An 18,697-nucleotide genomic window follows, 5' to 3' on the forward strand; every position below is an offset into this window, starting at 1 on the left:
TATTTGTATCTTAATGAACTCAAACAAATCTGTTGCTTTGCTGGAAATAAAATAAATAAATAAATAAATAAATAAAAAAGAAAATCATGAAATTTTAAGCCAATAGAAGAGCTCCCCTAGTGGCCAAGAGAAGCACAGCTGAACAGAGAAGTAGAAAAAATTTCGAAGAATAAATTCTATCACACGGATACATTCGGTTATAGGCGGCGGGTTGGATCGACTGGGGCTGTGCCAGGATTTTTATGGCAAGACTGTTCACCCTTGTACATTAGAACAGGGCTTGATAAATTTGTGGCAAATCTAGGAGTAGGATTTTTTATTTATTTATTTTTAAATGTCCAGCGCTATTTTTCAGTTCCATCAATTTTGGTATTTGAAATTTTTTTGTGTTTATGGCGCTGATAAAAAGGTTGGGGACATATATATATATATATATATATATATATATATATATATTTCTATTTTATTTTATTTTTTTTTTGTCCATTTTTATTATTAATAAATTTCTTTCTTTTTTCCATTTCTTTGACTTACTCCCTCACCCGACCCATGACGTAAATATAGGACATGAGTCAGGAAGGGGTTAATGGAAAGGGCGGACATAAACCTAGGCGCCAGGATGAAATTCTGACAACCTGGCGCCTAGGATTTGTTGAGCCTTGCATTAGAGGATTAGTATTTGGGGGGTAAAGACTTATTATCATAGCTCCTTAAAAGCGTTGAGTTATACAACACCTTAAAGCGGTACTCCTTAAAAATGTTTTCAAGTCAACTGATGCCAGAAAGAACAGATTTGTAAATGACTTCTACTTAAAAATGTTAATCCTTCCAGTACTTATCAGCTGCTGTGTTCTTCAGAGGAAGTCGTGTAGTTCTTTCCAGTCTGACCACAGTGCTCTCTGTTGACACCTCTGTCCATGTCAGGAACTGTCCAGAGTAGGAGCAAATCCCCATAGCAAACCTCTCCTGCTCTGGACAGTTCCTGACACGGACAGAGGTGTCAGCAGAGAGCACTGTGGTCAGACAGAAAAGAAATTCAAAAAGAAAAGAACTTCCTGTGGAGCATACAGCAGTTGATAAGTACTGGAAGGATCAAGATTTGTAAATAGAAGTAATTTACAAATCTGTTTCACTTTCCGGCACCAGTGGAGTACCCCTTTAAATAAAGGGAAAAGAAAGCAATTGCTCGCCAAGAAAATTCTCGCCGTAGGTGACAACGTTTACACACGTTGTTCCTGTTCAGGTTTTTAGCAGAGAGCACTGTGGTCAGACAGAATAGAACTACACAACTTCCTCTGAAGAATACAGTAGTACAGGAAGGATTAACATTTTTAAGTAGAAGTAATTTACAAATCTGTTCTTTCTGGCATCAGCTGATAAGTACTGGAAGGATTAAGATTTTTAAATATAATTTATTTAATTGTTTCCTTTGCATTACCCCTTTAATACCACACCCATAAAATTATATAGGGCTCTGCTGCACCTCCATATGGATCAGACTGGCTCAGGCTGTCCGGGCATGCTAGGAGTTGTAGATTTGCAACAGCTGGAGGCACCCTGGTTGGGAAACAATGATAGATAATACTATATACAGATCACAGGGACTATATGTGCCACCATAGCTGCTCAACCCCAATCAGCAGAACAGTCGGCATCCCCAACCTACCATCCGAACCCGAAAGTCATCTACCCCCCCCCACTCCCCCTAACATACAGTTTACCACTAGAAAATAGCAACAAGTGCAACATACACCAGTATTCCTAAATCTGAAGATCTCTATTTTGTTTTAAAACTACAACTCCCATCATGGAAAGAGTTTCCCCCTCACGCCAAGGGTGTTCCCTAGACTACAACACTCCAATGGTTGCAAAACTACAACTCACATCATTCTATGGGCCCCTTTATCACATAAGACGGTGTTTCCCAACTCTTTGCTCTCTAGCTGTTGCAATACTACAACTCCTATCATGCCCTGGGGGTAGGAAGTAGCATGATGTCAGTTGTAGTTTTGCAATAACCGGAAAGCAAAAAGTCGGATAACAAGTCGGATAAAAAGTCAATAAGTAGCCCCCCTATATCTGGAGAGCAGCCAGTGACCAGCAGAGGACGCTATACGCTGGGAATTTTATATACATAGCAGTGTTTCCCAACTAGTGTGCCTCCAGCTGTTGCAAAACTACAACTCCCAGCATGCCCGGACAGCCAACGGCTGTCCGGGCATGCTGGGAGTTGTAGTTTTGCAACAGTAGGAAGCACACTGGTTCGGAAGTACACTGGTTGGGAAACACTGATATCATGCTACTTCCTACCCGGGGGCATGATAGGAGTTGTAGTGTTGTGCTTCCAGCAGAGGACGTTATGTGAGGGGCCCTTGGCATGATGGAAGTTGTAGTTGCACATAAGCTGGAGACCCACAGGTAAGGGAATGCAGTCCTAAAGTTGTTCTAAATCTGGAAGCTTTATAGGAAAATCTCTGGGGGGCGCTGTACTCCGCTTTTATGCATTAATTATAACAAATTATACCTTTATTACATCGCCCTGACAACACGGGAACCATCCAATGGCGGCGGGTGCACGCTGTGCCTTCTGTATCGGGCCCCCACCCCCACAACCAAATACTGCGGCAATTTGCACACCTATTGTGAACGCTATAATACAGCGGGCACGCTGCCCCCTCTCTTGCCTTTGCTTCCCCCGTCTATTATGAACAAGTATAATCTGTGCTCTTGACTATTGGCCAAGACATTACATCACTTTCTTTTTTCCTGCACAGCCGGTGGGGAATAAAAATCAACAAATAATATATAAATTTACCCTTTCTTTTTTTTTTAAAGGTTTAAGTTATTCATTTACACTTATCAGGAGCTTGGCTTGCTGTAAGTGAATAGCAACAAGTAACTAGTTTTTCTTCGCCTATTTTGGTACATGCCAAAAACCTTGCCAAAAAAAACAAGAAATAAAAACCTGAACAGGAACAACGTGTGTAAACGTTGTCACCTACGGCGAGAATTTTCTTGGCGAGCAATTTCTTTCTTTTCTCTTTATTTAAAGGGGTACTCCACTGGCGCCGGAAAGTGAAACAGATTTGTAAATGACTTCTATTTCCAAATCTTAATCCTTCCAGTAGTTACCAGCTGCTGTATATGCTCTACAGGAAGTTATTTTCTTTTTGAATTTCTTTTCTGTCTGACCACAGTGCTCTCTGCTGACATCTCTGTCCGTGTCAGGAACTGTCCAGAGCAGGAGAGGTTTGCTATGGATTTGCTCCTACTCTGGACAGTTCCGGACATGGACAGAGGTGTCAGCAGAGAGCACTGTGGTCAGACAGAAAAAAAAATCAAAAAGAAAAGAACTTCCTGTGGATCACACAGCAGCTTATAAGTACTGGAAGGATTAAGATTTTTAAATAGAAGTCCTTTACATATCTGTTTAACTTTCTGGCACCAGCTGTATCTGTATAACTTTCTGGCTCTATCTGAAGGAGTATGCGGATGATGTGGGTCGGACAGGGCACTGGAACCGGATCTGAGAATTGTTTGGGGGGGGGGGGGGGGTAAAAAAAAAAAATTGTAACATGGATAGTAGATAAAGAAAACGGAAATGTAATTTTATAACTTTCTGGCACCAGTTGAATAAAAAAAAAAAAATAATACGTTTTCCAGTGAAGTACCTACCCCTTTAACAAGGAAACCAAGAAGGAATAGAATATGCTAGAAAAAAGTCAAATGTTTTCCGTGTATATCCTCGAGGAAAACGTGTTAAAAAAAAAAAAAAAAAAAGGCAACAGGAAAAAAAAAGGAGTCAAAATGCACAGTAGAAATCAAGGGCAACCATCGGATCTCCTGCCGTGTATTTTATGGCGTATTCTTGTGACACAGTTTAATCTCAGAAGCTGAAAATGAATATAGACCTCAAACTATTTACAGCTGAGGGTTTGGTACAATTAGATCAAGTCTAGACACTTTTCTTTAAGGTGAAATACAGCAGCATCACCAGATTTTTCATGTCAAGTCTTAAAAGGAGGACAGGGGATAATATGTCTGATCACGGGGGTCCCAGCGAGCTTCTGTGTTTATGACATCCCGCCACGCCCCCTCAAACTGCAGCCGGGACACAGACAAGCACAGCACTGCTCCCTGGCAGGCAGCAGTGCTGAGTTTGTCTGTGTTCCAGCGGCAGTTTGAGATTTAGGACTCCTGCATGAGTCTGAAATCTATAAACAAGGACTGGTAGGGAGACCCCTAGTGGTCATTTTTCAAAGTGGAAAATTAAATAGAAAGAAGCATATTTTTTAATAACATGCTATTAGAAAGTTATTCTGCATACATTCATCTATAATATATCAAAAGTTTTTTTGATGAAAGGTGCCCTTTAAAGTCATTGGGCAGAGGAGAGGTGCATTAATTTGGAGCGGAGAATTCAAGAGGAATTACTCGAGTAAATTCCTCTTGAATTACTCCGTGTGAACGCGCCCTTAGGAGGAACCCAGAGCCAACGGCACCAGCATATGGTCTCACAAGGGGTCTGAGGATCTCATCAGCTGCTGGAGAACATCATAATACAGACCTCAGCTGCTGCAGAACCTCATAACAGCTCCTCTTCCTCTTTACAGACAACATATTCCCAATTCCAGTATATCCTCTGGGCCCATATAAATAACATCAAAGTACGTTGTCTCCATAAGATCCAGATAGCTAAATAAATATTAGGGATCCTGAATGGTAAATCTCTCTAGTGAGGTTGCAATCTGACTATGAGGGATGTGTTAATGCACAATGATGCAAATCTACCATTCAGTGCACTGGGAAAGCCAAATGACAAATCCACCTCTGTCTCTGGGAAAGCCGAGTGACAAATCCAGCTCTACCTCTGTCACCCAGCATTTCCCTTAAAAAGAAGGCCTAACGGAATATAAAGCCCTTTATGGCAGTGGTCTCCAAAGAGTGGGCCTCCAGATGTTGCAAGACTACAACTATCAGCACGCCCGGACAGCTTTTTAGTTTTGCAACATCTGGAGGTCTGCAGTTTAGAGACCACTGCCAATATTGTGGGTGTGCCTCTGTGCAGAGACAAAATACAGAAAGTGTGGGAAGGACAAGCGGGGCTCTGTACACCGAGGACAAGCGGGGCTCTGTACACTGAGGACAAGCGGGGCCCTGTACACCGAGGACAAGCGGGGCCCTGTACACCGAGGACAAGCGGGGCCCTGTACACCGAGGACAAGCGGGGCCCTGTACACCGAGGACAAGCGGGGCCCTGTACACAGAGGACAAGCGGGGCCCTGTACACAGAGGACAAGCGGGGCCCTGTACACCGAGGACAAGCGGGGCTCTGTACACCGAGGACAAGCGGGGCCCTGTACACCGAGGACAAGCGGGGCCCTGTACACCGAGGACAAGCGGGGCCCTGTACACCGAGGACAAGCGGGGCCCTGTACACAGAGGACAAGCGGGGCCCTGTACACAGAGGACAAGCGGGGCCCTGTACACCGAGGACAAGCGGGGCCCTGTACACCGAGGACAAGCGGGGCTCTGTACACCGAGGACAAGCGGGGCTCTGTACACCGAGGACAAGCGGGGCTCTGTACACCGAGGACAAGCGGGGCTCTGTACACCGAGGACAAGCGGGGCTCTGTACACCGAGGACAAGCGGGGCTCTGTACACCGAGGACAAGCGGGGCTCTGTACACCGAGGACAAGCGGGGCTCTGTACACCGAGGACTAGCGGGGCTCTGTACACTGAGGACAAGCCAACAGTATAGTAGCGTTACAATTTCCCCCCTCCCCCAGTCATTCACCTAAACCTATATGTCAGTCTTCATTGAAGTTCTGTCATTCTATTCCTAAACCTATATTTAGACTGTGAGAGGGAGGAGGGGAGCTAGTTCCCCTGTGTGAAGGATTATGTAGGTAAAAAGTTTAGGGAAGAGTGTGTGTGCGTGTCATCGCTAATAAATTTAGCAGGCAAGGGAAATCCCCAGCAAAAAGAAAAAGAAACAATCAACACATTAAAATGTTACTTGAAATTCAGAAAATTTCAAGTAAAAATAAACAGAAAAACAGAGAACGATACGAGATCCATCAGAATTATATTCTTCCCCATAAAAATATATATATTTTTTCCCTTTCCAAAAAAATAAACTTTAGACGTTTCAGTGGAGACGACTCACCTGCCACCTACAGTACGTCTTGCTGAGCTCTATAATCTGGCGGCAGCCCACTGTCTTCACAGAGATCCAGGCCTACTCTACGAAAATACAGAGAGTACTCAACTCACTGCCCACTCCAGGGGAATAGCACTGACTCATTCCATCCATCTCCGACCCGTGTAACCCCCGGGTCTACAAGACGTCACTCCAACAAGTCACTGATCGGAAAAAAGGCGATGAAGCAAAGATCAAGGCTAGAACGACTAGTGGAGACATCTTGGAAGGTGCCGCTACCCTCAGAATGCCACATAGGATAGTACAACTGCCCATAGAGTGCTATTTGAGAAGGTACGACTATCCTCAGAGCACTATCACTGAAGGTACGACTACCCTCAGAGCACTATCACTGAAGGTACGACTACCCTCAGAGCACTATCACTAAAGATAAGACTATCCTCAGAGCACTAGCACTAAAGATAAGACTATCCTCAGAGCACTAGCACTAAAGATAAGACTATCCTCAGAGCACTATCACTAAAGATACGACTATCCTCAGAGCACTATCACTAAAGATAAGACTATCCTCAGAGCACTATCACTAAAGATAAGACTATCCTCAGAGCACTATCACTAAAGATATGACTATCCTCAGAGCACTATCACTAAAGATAAGACTATCCTCAGAGCACTATCACTAAAGATACGACTATCCTCAGAGCACTATCACTGAATGTACGGCTATCCTCAGAGCACTATCACTAAAGATACGACTACCCTCAGAGCACTATCACTAAAGATATGACTATCCTCAGAGCACTATCACTAAAGATATGACTATCCTCAGAGCACTATCACTGAATGTACGGCTATCCTCAGAGCACTATCACTAAAGATACGACTACCCTCAGAGCACTATCACTAAAGATACGACTATCCTCAGAGCACTATCACTGAATGTACGGCTATCCTCAGAGCACTATCACTAAAGATATGACTATCCTCAGAGCACTATCACTGAAGGTACGACTACCCTCAGAGCACTATCACTAAAGATACGACTATCCTCAGAGCACTATCACTGAATGTACGGCTATCCTCAGAGCACTATCACTAAAGATACGACTATCCTCAGAGCACTATCACTGAATGTACGGCTATCCTCAGAGCACTATCACTAAAGATACGACTACCCTCAGAGCACTATCACTAAAGATACGACTATCCTCAGAGCACTATCACTGAATGTACGGCTATCCTCAGAGCACTATCACTAAAGATATGACTATCCTCAGAGCACTATCACTGAATGTACGGCTATCCTCAGAGCACTATCACTAAAGATATGACTATCCTCAGAGCACTATCACTAAAGATACGACTATCCTCAGAGCACTATCACTGACGGCTATCCTCAGAGCACTATCACTGAAGATATGACTATCCTCAGAGCACTATCACTGAATGTACGGCTATCCTCAGAGCACTATCACTAAAGATATGACTATCCTCAGAGCACTATCACTGAATGTACGGCTATCCTCAGAGCACTATCACTAAAGATACGACTACCCTCAGAGCACTATCACTAAAGATACGACTATCCTCAGAGCACTATCACTGAATGTACGGCTATCCTCAGAGCACTATCACTAAAGATATGACTATCCTCAGAGCACTATCACTGAAGGTACGACTACCCTCAGAGCACTATCACTAAAGATACGACTATCCTCAGAGCACTATCACTGAATGTACGGCTATCCTCAGAGCACTATCACTAAAGATACGACTATCCTCAGAGCACTATCACTGAATGTACGGCTATCCTCAGAGCACTATCACTAAAGATATGACTATCCTCAGAGCACTATCACTAAAGATATGACTATCCTCAGAGCACTATCACTAAAGATATGACTATCCTCAGAGCACTATCACTAAAGATATGACTATCCTCAGAGCACTATCACTGAAAGCACGATTACTCTCTGAACACCATCTATGAAGCTACTACTGCCATCAGTAGATTGGAACAGATTAAAAACCACCGGGGGAAAAAAAAATAAAAAAAGCCTCTAGCACCAATAGAAGAACATATCCAAAAATCCAAAAAGTAAATTCAAAGAAATAAAAAAGACGACTGGACATTGTCCGCTTTGTCCAACCAATCGCTGGTCACCTTTATATGTATCAATAATGGGATAGAATAGAAGCCTTATAAAGGAATTGTCCACTTTGGACAATCCTTTCAGAGCAGTGGTCTCCAGACGGCAGCCCTCCAGATGTTTCAAAACTACAACTCCCAGCATGCCCGGACAGCCGTTGGCTGTCCGGGCATGCTGGGAGTTGTAGTTTTGCAACATCTGGAGGGCTACCTTTTGGAGACCACTACCCTAAAGTGCCTTATATTCCACACAGATATCTCCCTTATTTCCATAGGGCACATACTTGGTCTAGAAGGAAGAAGAACCCAATGACCGAGCCGGGCAGCTGCGGGGAAATCTAATTCCTGTCCGACCATCAGATACGCCGTATACCAGCAGGAAGCAGCCAGCAGTCTGCTGAGAGAGTGCAGGGGAGACAGGTGGAATGTCACTTCCTTGCTCGATTTGTTCATAAAAAGCAAGAAAAAAGTCCCAGGATAGAAGAGTCATAAAGGGGTTATCCAGGAAAAAAACTTTTTTTTATATATCAACTGGCTCCAGAAAGTTAAACAGATTTGTAAATTACTTCTATTAAAAAAATCTTAATCCTTTCAGTACTTATGAGCTTCTGAAGTTAAGGTTGTTCTTTTCTGTCTAAGTGCTCTCTGATGACATGTGTCTCGGGAAACGCTCAGTTTAGAAGCAAATCCCCATAGCAAACCTCTTCTAAACTGGGCGTTTCCCGAGACACATGTCATCAGAGAGGATTTAGACAGAAAAGAACAACCTTAACTTCAGAAGCTCATAAGTACTGAAAGGATTAAGATTTTTTTTATAGAAGTAATTTACAAATCTGTTTAACTTTCTGGAGCCAGTTGATATATATATATATATATATATATATATATATATATAAAAGTTTTTTCCTGGATAACCCCTTTAAGCAATAATGGATTATGACGTCTCCAAATATGAAAAGGTTCCTTCACCTTTGGTCCAGGCAGGTAACGATTCTGGCTACTAGCGACCATAAAATACGATCACCGTATTCCAGCGTTTCCCAAACAGTGCTGAACTACAACTCCCAGCATGCCAAAGGCTGTCTGGGAACCCTGGTTGGGAATCACTGCAGTAGACGTTCGCCGGATCCTCTCAAATTTGGAAGGACTGGCTGACGTCTAATGGAGTATGATGGGAATCCTGATAGTAGGATACAGAAGGATCAGGCATGTTGGATTTCCACTGACTGATCCTTTTTCCTCTAGGATATAAGCGGCCACCAGGTGTCTGGCAGTGGATTCTGCCCTTTTGGGCCCTAAGACAACTGGTTTGGGGACTATTTATTGAGGTAAATACTCCTGTAAAAGGGCATGCAATGACCCTACGGCCATCCTTGTAAAATCGGAAGCAAATTGATTTTCCCTTAGGATTGGAATACAGACTAAAAAGTGGTCAAAAAAGGGGTACTCCGGAGGGGGAAAAAATGTTTTCAAATTAGATGGTGCCAGAAGATTATACAGATTTGTAAATTACTTCTATATAAAAATCTTAATCCTGCCAGTACTTATCAGCTGCTGTATGCTCCACAGGAAGTTGTGTAGTTCTTTCCAGTCTGACCACAGTGCTCTCTGCTGACACCTCAGTCCATGTCAGGAACTGTCAAGAGCAGAAGCAAATCCCCACAGCAAACCTATCCTGCTTCGGACAGTTTCTGACACGGACAGAGGTGTCAGCAGAGAGCACTGTGGTCAGACTGCATGCTGGGAGTTGTAGTTCTGCAACAGTGGTTAGGAATCACAATGCATGGATGTGCCTGGTCCTCCAGATGAAGAGTCCCTCTCTATTGTATCCAGAACAAGGAAGCCCTTTTCTTTATTAACTCAGAATTTCCTAATAGAATTACGCGAATCACATATAGGCCACGTCAGGATGTCAAGATGATGCCTAAATATTCTGCCGAAATCTACACCTTGTTTACAGTTTACGCAACTTTTCCCTTTTTTCAGGATGTACCGGCCCTTTAAGAAAAATCCCCTAATATTTCTCCCGGACACATGTCCATTGCAACATAGCGATCCCGGGCCCTAGGATCATGTGGTCTGTAAGCAGCTTGGTCAGGTGGGGGCCATGGATTCTGCTGATAGTAATATTACAATGCACAACCCCCGGGGGGGGGGGGGGGGACAGGAGACCACAGGAGGGGGTCGGAGTCAGCACCTCTCTAAACCTGTGCCTCTCCATTTGTTGCAAAACTACAACTCCCATCATGCACTGAGAGCCACAGGTTGGGAGAAGCAGAAAAACCAAAACCCGCACAGACACAAGTGTCCAAGCACATTAAGGGTTAACAGCATTGGCTTCCTGCCCATACATGGAAACATTTTATTGCTACAATGTATTCTAGAACGGGTGTCAAAGTTTAAAGGGAAATTGCACCTAAAATATCGCAAATTCCGAAAAATGCAGAGGCGGTCCTGGAGAGAAATGTTTGTCAGTCCAACTCTTTGGAAACACAACTGATTTGTTATTAAAGCGGTACTCCGGAGGGGACAAAAGATTTGTAAATTACTTCTATATAAAAATCTTAATCCTTCCAGTACTCCATCAGCTGCTGTATGCTCCTGAGGAAGTTGTGTAGTTCTTTCCAGTCTGACCACAGTGCTCTCTGCTGACACCTCTGTCCCTGTCAGTAACTGTCCAGAGCAGGAGCAAATCCCCATAGCAAACTTCTCCTGCTCTGGACAGTTCCTGACACGGACAGAGGTGTCAGCAGAGAGCACTGTGGTCAGACTGGAAAGAACTACACAACTTCCTCTGGAGAATACAGCAGCTGATAGGTACTGGAAGGATGAAGATTTTTATATAGAAGTAATTAACACATCTGTATAACTTTCTGGCACCAGTTAATCTGAAATCTTTAGGATACCGCTTTGATGCCGGGTTCACACCACGTTTTTTGCAATACAGTTTCCGTATCAGGTTTTTGATTTAAAGAAAAAACAGATTCCTCAATACCTGACTAAACTGTATCAAAACGTGTGTACAAATTTTAATCCGTATCCGGTTTGAAAAATTATGTCCGGTTGCATCCGTTATTTTAAGAAAAATTTTTTAACTTTTCATTCAATTATGAATAAAGTTTCACTTGTTTGATTGAAATTCCAAGAAAAAAAAATGTGCAAAGTCAAAAGCCATATGGTGAAAACCGGATGGAACTGTACGCACATACGGTTCTGTATGGTTCCCATTGACTCCCATGTTAAAAAAAAAAAACTAAACATTTCAATACAGTTTTTCACCCGGACCAAAAACCGTGGTAGACTACGGTTTGGGGTACGGGGAAAAAAACTGACAAAACCGTACAGGATGCAAAACGGACACAACCTGATGCATCATTTGGCATACGGACACAACCTGATGCATCATTTGGCATACGGACACAACCTGATGCATCATTTGGCATACGGACACAGCCTGATGCATCATTTGGCATACGGACACAACCTGATGCATCGTTTGGCATACGGACACAACCTGATGCATCATTTGGCATACGGACACAATCTGATGTATCATTTGGCATACGGATACAACCTGATGCATCATTTGGCATACGGACACAATCTGATGCATCATTTGGCATACGGACACAACCTGATGCATAATTTGGCATACGGACACAACCTGATGCATCATTTGGCATACGGACACAACCTGATGCATCATTTGGCATACGGACACAGCCTGATGTATCATTTGGCATATGGACACAACCTGATGCATCATTTGGCATACGGACACAGCCTGATGCATCATTTGGCATACGGACACAGCCTGATGCATCATTTGGCATACGGACACAGCCTGATGTATCATTTGGCATACGGACACAACCTGATGCATCATTTGGCATACGGACACAACCTGATGCATCATTTGGCATACGGACACAACCTGATGCATCATTTGGCATACGGACACAACCTGATGCATCATTTGGCATACGGTTTTCATTGGAGAGTCAATGCATCCAGTTTACAATAAGTTCCGAACGGTTTTCAAATTGAAAACTTATATGGGAACTGTACTGCAAAAAACGTGGTGTGAACCCTGCCTAAGGCTGGAATTACACAAGGTCAGAAATTAATTTAGCAGGAAGGAGAAGTCCATTTATGTTTCCTTTCCAATAATTATCTTTCTATTTTAATCCACTTCTGACTTTGGCTCCAAACCCCACATGAGTGGTAAGGCCGTGTCCACAAATGTGTAATACAGACCGGTAATTGCATTCATATTTCAGTTGTAAGTCCCAGCTCAACATGGCGCCCCCCAAACAGATAAGATCTAAGGGACCTGTAAAGCTTTCTGGTTGGGCCATTAGAACCGCGGTTGGGCAAGGACTTGCGACCGTGATGTGGGCACTCGTTTTAGGCTTGTCTGCAATTCCACTGATGCCAATTGAGCTGGGATGCAATGTTAGACACAACCCAAGAACAGGTGTGCCAATATCTCCGAAATAAAGCAGCAGTCACATTACTGCAATGTGTAAACAGTCTTAAAAGGGGATCTGTCAAATGCAATTCACGTTCCAAACTGCTGACGCTGTTAGGGCAAGGAGACACATGGCACCTTCCATAATCTGTGCTTCCATATTGTAGACATATGCTTCTATTTTCTGATGCAAAGTGACAAAGAGGCATTTCCAAGCCCCTAAAGGGCTGAGGACTGGAACATGTTCTCCACCCCCCCCCCCCCCCCCCCCCCCCCAATCATGTTTTGATTGACAGTCAGCTGAAAGCCGAGCCCTATTTCTAAATCTTGCACCTGAACACAATTTGTATATACAGAACAGGAATGAAATTTGGAAAGAGGGCTTGGCTTCCCCTTAAATAGGCACGTGAACAAGCTTTGCATGGATCAATACTACAAGCAAATATAAGAAACATTGTCATATATCTTATATTCTGGTTATCAAACTTTTCCTCTCCCCCCTTCCCGCTGTTAAAATCAGGTCAGTTTTGTCCTGTGTCTACAAGACAAGAAATACAAACCTATAGAGGGGGGAGCTTAAAACAAACAATACAAGTCTATGGGAGGGGGATCTCAAAATAAGCAATAAAAGTCTATGGGGTGGGGGGATCTTAAAAACAAACAATACAAGTCTATGGGGGGGGGAGCTTAAGACAAACAATACAAGTCTATGGGGGAGCTTAAAACAAACAATACAAGTCTATGGGGGGGAGCTTAAGACAAACAATACAAGTCTATGGGAGGGGGATCTCAAAACAAGCAATAAAAGTCTATGGGGTGGGGGGAGCTTAAAAACAAACAATACAAGTCTATGGGGGGGAGCTTAAGACAAACAATACAAGTCTATGGGAGGGGGATCTCAAAACAAGCAATAAAAGTCTATGGGGGGGGGGAGCTTAAAGCAAGCAATACAAACCTATAGAGGGGGAGCTTAAAACAAACAATACAAGTCTATGGGGGGGGGGGGAGGAACTAAAACAAGCAATACAAACCTATAGAGGGGGGGCTTAAAACAAGCATTATAAGTCTATGGGGGGGGGGAGCTCAAAACAAGTTTATGGGAGGGGGAGCTCAAAACAAGCAATACAAGTCTATGGAGGGGAAGCTCTTCCCACCAGCTCTGGGAGAACTGCAAATTAAAGTCTGCAGCAGAACAGAAATCGGCTGAAAAATACCATATACAAGTTATATAGTGGTCAGAAATAGTGCTGCTCCTCACGTACCCACAATAGGACAGCAGATCCCGACAGGTCACCTAAAATAACAGGTACGTTTTAGGGTATGTTCACACTGCGGATTCTGATTCTCTGGTGCAATCTGCAGATTTTCCGCTAACATAAAGTACATCCGCCCATAGAATGTGGTGGGTCAAAACAGCCTGATCAGTCGGCAAACAAGTGTATGCTGTCACCAGCTGATCACTGGCCCTGTTACAATGGACCATGTCGGCTGTGTAATTGGGTCCTTAGTGTGGGTGTTTGGGGTTAAAGTGTTGAACATCTACTGATAAGCTGTTTGAAGGGGCAGCACATATCTACTCTGTGCCCTGTAGTCCTACACTCCGTACACTAAGTAGCAGCTTCAGCCATGTCCCATTCAAGTGAATGCCCTACACCCCTACTACCTCCCCAATATACTTAGTGGAAGTCCCCATGTTTAGCCATAGGCCAGTGGGGTCCAAACTGCAGACCTCCAGCTGTGGAAAACTACAACTCCCAGCATACCCAGACAGCCATCTGGGCATGCTGGGAGTTGTAATTTTGCTACAGCTGAAGGTCCACAGTTTGGACCCCACTGCCTTATGCCTTATACCCATAGAAAGCAGTGTGTCCCCCTGCGCCAATACAGCAACTAATGGAGTCCATACTGATAATTTCTTCATAATATGGTATCCAATGTTATATATATATATATATATATATATATATATATATATATATATACACATACACACACACACACACACATATAAACAAAACTAGAGGCAGATAAAAGCTACAGTATGTGCTCACGGATGTGCACTGGATCTGTAATAGCGCTGTGTACACGATGAGCCCATAATCCATGCAGCACGAACTATACCCATGAGATACACGCTAAAGATCAGAAATGACAATGTGTGCCAGGTTTCATACAAAGATAACAACATATTTGGGGTTCTTCAACCTGTCACCCTCTAGCTCAGTGATTCCCAACAGTGTGCCTCCAGCTGTTGCAAATCTACAACTCCCAGCATGCCCTAACAGCCCGAGAGCAACAAGTTGAGGAACATTGGTGTAAATAAAAATATAAATAAATAAAATATATATAGAGATAGATAGATAAATAAAAATAACAAATAAATGAATACAGGCTGTAGAGTTCCTGGCCCTAAAATAGTCAAGGGCCACATCAGAGGGCCCCATAAGATCTGGTCGACCACCACTATCACAGACTGTCATAACCGACACAGTTAAAGAGCCGAACTAGATTCTCTTTACTTGTAATGCAATTTCCTGATACTTTAGTTCACATATTGCAAAAACGACGTCATATACTTACATCACACCGCTGACCGCCCCCGAAACAAAACATTTCCTTAATTTACCATGAGAGCCTTGTCTTAAGAATGTGGAGATAAAAAAAAAAAAAAAATTCCAGGAGAAATTAAACATCCGGATGAAAAAGGTTTCTCAATGAGTCAAGAGGAGGGAACACGAAGAATGACACAAGGCTGATAGTAAAAAGGTTGCGCAAGAGCGGCCGTAACGTTGCCTCACATGCTCAGAACATGACGTCTGTAGTGAGGTCACCGGAGGCCGGGCACAGGGCCGGGCACCGCTCAGCTGTCACGCTGCCATCCCATTCCAATGACTTCACAATTTCACAAGCCCATGGGAGACAGCTGTGTGTGAGCTCAACAGATGCAACAATGTATCACAATGTTACAATGTGATACAAAAGTACTTAACAAAAAATAATATGTAACAACAACAACAACTCTAAAAAATATTGGGCCATATACAGTAAACACTGGAGGTGAAAAAAAATTCTAAAAATATATATATCTATATAAAAATAAATAGGAATAAATGCAAAGAATAATAAATAAATAAAATAGAAATAAATATAGGAATAAATTCAAAGAATAATAATTTGAAAAATAATATATAAAAATAAAGGAATATCTTATACAGCCACGAGAAAACAAGTTTATCCAGGGTGAGTCAGGAAGCAGATGATCCGGAGCAAATTATGAATCAGAAAGAAACAATTATGGAAGTGAACGTCGCTATATGTGAGCGTTTATATAGGAATGTATGGAGATGGGTGTGTGTACGCATCTATAGGTGTGTACGTAGGAAGGTGTATATGTGCATCTATGTATAAAGGTAGAGAAATAAAGGCATGTGTGAATGCATACAGAGGGGTATAGAAAAATATATATAAGTGTGTGTATATAGCAAAGCTTCCCAGACAGGGTGTCTCCAGCTGTTGCAAAACTACAATTCACAGCATGCTGGGAGTTGTAGTTTTACAACAGCTGGAGGCCCACTGGTTGGGAAACCCTAGCATGTAGGAATATAAATATAGAGGTGTATACCTGAATGCCTATGTGTATTGTATGCAAAGGGTATGTGTGTATGTATACGATGTATATATAGTTGTCTATGTATGAAAAAAATGTGTATGTATGACATGTGTATGTGTTTGTATGACTGTGAATAAATATAGATACATTTGTATGACAACATATGTGTATGTATTAATCTATATCTACATATGTGAGTATGTATTTGTATGAATGTGTATAGACATAGGTGTGTATGTATGAAGACATGTACAAATGATTGTATATAAATATAGGTAAGTATGAAAATACATATATTTGTATGGCTGAATATATATATATATATATATATATATATATATGTGTGTGTGTATGTATGACAATATATGTGTATGCATATAAACATAGGTGTATATGTATGAAGACATGTACGAATGAATGTATATAAATATAGGTAAGTATGAAAATACATGTTTGTATGGTTGAATATATATATATATGTGTGTGTGTGTGTGTGTGTGTATGACAATATATGTGTATGCATATAAACATATGTGTGTATGTATGAATGTATATATGTATATGTATGAATGTATAAATATAGGTATAATGTATATATGTATATGTATGAATGTATAAATATAGGTGTGTAATTATGAAAATATGTTTGTATCACTGTGTGTGTGTATATATATATATATGTGTGTGTGTAGGTGCGTATGTATGACAATATATGTGAATGTATACAACATAGGTGTGTATGAATGTATATAAATATAGCTGTGTAAGTATGAAAATATATTTTGTATCACTGTGTGTGTGTATATTTGTGTGTGTGTGTGTAGGTGCGTATGTATGACAATATATGTGTATGTATATAACATAGGTGTGCATGTATGAATGTACAGTATATAAATATAGGTGTGTAAGTATGACTATGAAAAATAAATAAATCTATATCTATATATGTGTGTATGCATGAAGGTATATGTGTATGTATGGAGATACAGATGTATAAGTGAATGTATATAAATATAGGTGTGCAAGTATGCAAACATTTTGTATGACTGTATGTGTGTGTGTGTGTGTGTATAACAATATATGTATATAAACATAGTTGTGTATGAATTAATGTATATAAATATAGGTGTGCAAGTATGCAAATATTTTGTATGACTGTATGTGTGTGTGTATGTATATGTGTGTGTGTGTGTGTGTGTGTGTGTGTGTGTGTGTGTGTGTATGTGTGTGTGTGTATGTATAACAATATATGTGTATGTATATAAACATAGTTGTGTATGAATGAATGTATATAAATATAGGTGTGCAAGTATGAAAATATTTTGTATGACTGTATGTGTATGTATGTATATATATATATATATATATATATGCGTATGTATAACAATTATGTGTATGTATAAAAACATAGGTGTGTATATGAAGATATATCTGTGTATGACTGTATATAAGTAGAGATGGAGTGTATATATGAAGCCATACGTGTGTAGGAGTGTATATGTAGAAGGATGACCTTTTACAGCGTATAAATGGACGTGAATGTATATATCAAAATATTATGTGTACATGTAATTGAATATACAGGTGTGTATGTATGACCATATATATTCGTGTATGTAGGAATGTATATATAAATATAGGCATGTTTGTGTGCGTTTCGTACACATGTATACACATATAGGCACGTAAAAGATATGCGTGTATTTGAATGAATATACTGTGGTTACATTATATATAAATATATTTTAAAAAAAGTGTATATAAATTATATTTAGGTATATATGTAAGTTTATCTAGCTATGTAAAAGTGTATACACACACACACACGTATATATTACAAATATTCAGCTGTATTATTTGCGCATAAAAACATTTTTGTATGTATAGGTATGAATGAAAGTATAAGTACACACACATATATGTGTGTATATATCTATATATAATATTCATGGTATCCTAGAAGACACAGTAGACCATCCGTGTGCAGTCCAGGCCCACCAAACCCCCTCATACCTCACTTTACAGCAGTGTTTCCCATTCAGGGTGCCTCCAGCTGTTGCAAAACTACAACTCCCAGCATGCCCGGACAGCCGTTGGCTGTCCGGGCATGCTGGGAGTTGTAGTTTTGCAACAGCTGGAGGCACCCTGGTTGGAAAACACTGCTTTACAGCATCAGTCATACAGGAACTTTTAACCCTTGCCTGTCACATCCCAACTGCAGAGCAGGACCCCCCTCTTTATAATTTGTCACCCCCATAATAGTGGTCCAGGCTCCTAATTTAGTTGGCTCCAGCAATAGCAAT

The 18,697-nt window shown here is 41.5% G+C and overlaps 1 protein-coding gene across 4 annotated transcripts in view; it reads right to left on the reverse strand.

Annotated features, from left to right (window-relative positions):
* TRAF3 (TNF receptor associated factor 3) overlaps positions 1-18,697 on the reverse strand; it is a 128,181-nt gene that overhangs the window by 54,811 nt on the left and 54,673 nt on the right. The window contains exon 1 of one of the 4 annotated variants that reach the window (XM_056545487.1): positions 15,365-15,391. The exons of the other annotated variants lie outside the window; for them this stretch is intronic. The gene's annotated coding sequence lies outside the window, so the exon portion shown is untranslated. Of the gene's footprint in view, positions 1-15,364; positions 15,392-18,697 lie in introns of those variants that run through there. 4 annotated transcript variants of the gene reach the window in all.

Source organism: Hyla sarda, chromosome 11, assembly GCF_029499605.1.
Source record: "Hyla sarda isolate aHylSar1 chromosome 11, aHylSar1.hap1, whole genome shotgun sequence".
Lineage (NCBI taxonomy): Eukaryota > Metazoa > Chordata > Amphibia > Anura > Hylidae > Hyla > Hyla sarda.